This window comes from Misgurnus anguillicaudatus, chromosome 12 (assembly GCF_027580225.2).
Source record: "Misgurnus anguillicaudatus chromosome 12, ASM2758022v2, whole genome shotgun sequence".
Taxonomy (NCBI): domain Eukaryota; kingdom Metazoa; phylum Chordata; class Actinopteri; order Cypriniformes; family Cobitidae; genus Misgurnus; species Misgurnus anguillicaudatus.
The window spans coordinates 15,856,512-15,861,865 of NC_073348.2; positions in this window are offsets into that span (position 1 = coordinate 15,856,512).

Here is a 5,354-nt window from a genome sequence, read left to right on the forward strand (position 1 = left end):
TAACTAATTAGCCTACTTAATTTGCATTACATATTTTTTTTCATTATAAGAGATACATTTAAATTGTCTTAATCTTCCTAATGGTGTTGAGCAGGATGCAAACCAAAAATAAATCATTTTAGCCGCCAAAGTAAATTTAGAGCTAATATTTATGTTTATTCATGTCTATAATGTATGCAGACCTTTGCTGATGAGTGTTAACTCAATATACTTAATTGACACCCAGCTAATGTATTTTAGTCATGTTTATGTATTGTCAAAAATGTACACTGTAACACTTAAAATATTACAATTTTTAGTGAAACTTAAACTGACTTTAAAGTCCCAAGAGCGACCCACAGTGCATTTTGAGGTAGACATCTTATTAATCCACAAACTAGGAATTGAACCCATGATGTTGGTGTTAGCACAATGCTCCACTAGTTCAAGTATAGGAATACTTTTTATAGAGCACTAAATATATTTAGGGTTCAATAGATAAAACTCATGACCCCCCCCACAAAAATGACCATGAATGAGCATGAATCAGCTTTAAGAAAACAAAGAACTGTCTCTAGACCTGAGCTTTATCTCCGTCTAAAGTACTGAGAATTACTTTTTTATAAAATTTCATATAATCCATAATACCACAACAGAGGAAAACAGTGACTAATGTGATTTCTTAAAGGGAGATTTTCAGTTCAGCCAGACAACAATGGCGAGAAACACAGACGGAAATATGAAAAGGCAAGAGATAAGATCCCAAGAAATTTGAATTCCATAAATCTTTTCAAAACGTCCACTGCTTAATGGATACTAGACACTGCCAAAATGTACTGTTCCCCAAAACCCATTCGGATGTCTCTTTCTTAAAGAACACAATGAATGCTATAGATGTGGTATAAAACTAGTCCTGGGTTGTGAACTGACAGAATTTCAAGGAAATCTGTGGGTGCTCTGATGAGCCTATCTGAATGAAGAGCCTATCTGAAAACACTCACATCTACTCCAGGTTCATATTAAACTGAAATGCGGGTGTTATTTCATTATTAAGCTCCATTAAAAGGTATCCATAAGACAAACGTACAGCTCATGTAAAATTGACACATAATTCACTGATTTAAAGAGCCCTTTAAAATATTCTCACTGGTGAAACGGCTGTTAAACAGCCGGCCCTGTTTACACCTAGTATTAAAATTCATTGTGGGTGATTCCATTACAAGTGGTCAGCTGAGATACACTATTACACCTGATTTTAATGTATCTCCCTACAGTAAAACCTGGTGTAAGACTATCTCAGCTGACCACTTGCAATTGAATCACCCACAATGAATTTTAAAACTAGTTGTAAACAGCACATCTCATTGCAATCAGATTTGCCACATAACGTATTACATCAGCATTTAATTCCACCACATATGTGAAATATACGCTCACTGCAGTTAAAATTCCTCGTATTCTCTGAGGTGCATAACGTAAGGAATAGTTGAAGATGGGCCGTTGAATTATAAGAAAATAATGCACACCCAAGGTTACATCCAAGAGGAATATAAATACCAAGTGTAAACAAGACCTCTCTGTTGAGGTCCATTTTGACTAATCATTATTATACCTTACATACAAAGTTAATGCAAAGACGTAAATAGACGGCCTGGGCAACGCGATTGCCGCAAATGCACATTTGCCTCAAACACGCTTTGTTTTGGTATGCACATAGCATTAGAAAAGTGAAATTATTAACTGACCACAGATATTGATTTTACAACTTATTAAATGCATTATTGGTAGAGAAATAGGGCTTATTCGCAAACACCGGAAGTCGCTAGCCGCGGCCATCTTGTTGACATGACATCTGTCCTGCCCCTAGCCGCACGTAGATTTGAGTCGAGGGGAGCAGTAGCCTAATGCCTTAATCTCGTCTGCATTAAGAGAAGATGAGCTTGATTATTGTGGAACAATATCAAATAGACCCAATAGCCTTAAGTAAAGATCCGTCCTTATTGCCGGCCGTAACTTATCTGGATATTTATAACTATATGTCAGGAATTGGGGAACACAAAACACGAACCCAGTTGCGGACATAGACAACAGAAGTATTTATTATAAAACTGGTGAAAAACAGGAAAACAAAACCCACGAGGGGGCAAAACAAGACAAGGTAAACAACACTACAATAAACTGACACTAAACTTTAACAAAACTAACAATAAACTCTTCAACAGATAAAACAGAACAGGACTATATGCATCAAAAACTTACAGGAACCGACAGGGCATGAGACAAGACGAACGTGCACAGAACAGCTAACACAAGGACAATAAATAGGGACAAAGTAAATTACATACACCTGGAAAATAATCACGAGTAAGGGATCGGGGAAAAAGTGACGAGACCCGGGAAATGCGTGGTCAGAATAAACCAATACTCAACCACACATTTCCCACATAGAACATATGTACTGACAGAACCCTGCCATGCTAAACTAGATCTAAATACCAACAGGATCCGGCAGGATTCTGACAGTACGCCCCCCTCCAAAAGGCGGCTACTAGACGCCTTCGAAGGGGGAACACTTAAACATGGGACAAGACCGACTGACAGACAGAGAACATCCAAGAAAACATAACAAATAATACTAAGGGCAAACAAGACAGAATTACAAACGGGTTAGGGTGGGATAACAAAAATAATAAACAAGGGAGGGGGGGTGGGGAAACAACAGAGTTTATAGTGGGTGGTCCAGGGTGGGAGGGTGGATAAAGAGTCTGGGTGGACTTCGGGAGAGTCCTGGATGGTTCATGGCCAAACATGGCAAAATCTGGCTGGGGTTGCGCTGGCTGCGCACACGGCTGGGGTTGCGCTGGCTGCGCACACGGCTGGGGTTGCGCTGGCTGCGCACACGGCTGGGGTTGCGCTGGCTGCGCACACGGCTGGGGTTGCGCTGGCTGCGCACACGGCTGGGGTTGCGCTGGCTGCGCACACGGCTGGGGTTGCGCTGGCTGCGCACACGGCTGGGGTTGCGCCGCCGTCTGAGTACACGCCTCTGTGCGCTCTGGCGGTCGCGTCGACGGCTCTGGGCGCTCTGCCGACTGCGTCGGCGGCTCTGGCGACTGCGTCGGCGGCTCTGGCGACTGCGTCGGCGGCTCAGGGCGTTCTGGCGGTTGCGTCGGCGGCTCTGGATGCTCTGGCGGCTGAACCAGAGTCCCCTACCTCCTGTTCTTCCTTCGGGGTCGCGGAGCAGATAGAGGATGTGGTGGTGCTCTTAAGTCGGAGGAGGACCCCCCAGACGAAGACTCCCAGGAGATCCTCCTCTCACGCTTCCCTCGAAGGGACAGAGGTGGGGAGCGGCTCTCTGGAGCCGGAGGAGAGAGTTCAGGGTCGCCGAACCCCCACATCCCAACGATCCTTTCCTCTCGGATGGACGGGAGTCGATGGGGTTCGGCGGTCGGGGTCGGATTCCACCTGATGTTGGCTTCAGGTCCGCATACGAGCGGGTCATAAGACTCGTAACCCGACTCGTATGCGGGGCGGCAACCTTTTCCTCGTCTCACCAGGCGAGTACCGGTGAACATGTCCGCTGGGTTCTATTTTGGCACGTTCGTTCTGTCAGGAATTGGGGAACACAAAACACGAACCCAGATGCGGACATAGACAACAGAAGGATTTATTATAAAACTGGGGAAAAACAGGAAAACAAAACCCACGAGGGGGCAAAACAAGACAAGGGAAACAACACTACAATAAACTGACACTAAACTTTAACAAAACTAACAATAAACTCTTCAACAGATAAAACAGAACAGGACTATATGCATCAAAAACTTACAAGAACCGACAGGGCATGAGACAAGACGAACGTGCACAGAACAGCAAACACAAGGACAATAAATAGGGACAAAGTAAATTACATACACCTGGAAAATAATCACGAGTAAGGGATCGGGGAAAAAGTGACGAGACCCGGGAAATGCGTGGTCAGAATAAACCAATACTACAACCACACATTTCCCACATAGAACATATGTACTGTCAGAACCCTGCCATGCTAAACTAGATCTAAATACCAACAGGATCCGGCAGGATTCTGACACTATATCTTTCATACAGTATCCGCATTCATCATACAAGCACTGAAGGGCCGTTCACATTATAACGATAACTATATCATCGTCCACATCACCAAACAATACGTTTATGCTAATTCGCTCGCGGCACTCGCGCAAATCACTTGGCTTTAATATTACTTGTAATAAAAACTTTTGCAGATGTCCGCTGCGTTTCGAGTAACTCTAAACAGTGAATCTAATAGTTTGTGTAATCTCTTACCTTTTGGCATAACAGTTAGTTAATGTAATAGATTAAAAAGCATTACGTAGTCAATTTTCACAGCAATTGGAGGTAATCTAATGTTATAGAGCTCAGCAATGAGCTTCACTGTCATTTTAAGTGGCCGTGCACTTGAAGTTCAAATAGATTTTAATGCTATCAATGGTTTATCCTTCATCAGGTGGGAAAAATCGCTCAGAAAGTGATCCCAATGATGTCGTTCATTGTATCTGTATCGTTATAGTTTTGGTGTGAGCTCCGCTATTCTGTTTAATATAAAACGATTTTCAAAACTATGTGAATGGCCCTAATTCCCTACCTAGTATCAATGCCAGACCTATTATTATGTTCATATAGTTATTAATACTAAATTAATAACTGTCTCAATTTATGGCAGCTTATTTGAAAGAGCAGTTTCAGCCACTGCTTACAGCTAACCATATGTGATCAAATTATGGGTACAGACTTTGCTGTGAGCATATATCCCTAACGTTACCTGTGGTAAAGTGATGGGGACAGACTTTGCTGTTGGGAGTCTCTCCTTCGCTGGTTCAGCTCCTCTGTCTCCTTTCATGTTTTCTGACAGTCGGTATCGCATAAAAACTAATTCCGGGGTTCTTTTTGCTGTTGTTAGAACATCCGTGTATTACACAACACACCATCGCGCGGTTTTAAAAAAATTACACAGATAATACCATGCATAATACCCACGTTGCCTCGCTTGTCAATTGACAGACTGACAGTTTTATGTCAACAATATGGCCGCCGCGAACATTGATGACGTAGATCGAAAAAGCCCTATACTAAGGATGACATGTGACACAGAATGCTAACACATGGTATTAAGATGTGGTTAATTGCATCACCAGTTTTGTCCACTTTCGACCGCATTTTGTCCTGATTACTTTGAGGGAATGGTCTGTGGGCGAGACGTTAAAACACAAGTAGAAGAAATGACGGGTTTAAAGGTGACCAAGAATGTAAAACTGTATGGACCTCATCATAGCTGAAGTATTAGAGCCCTGTATATGGTAATGACATATCGTGAG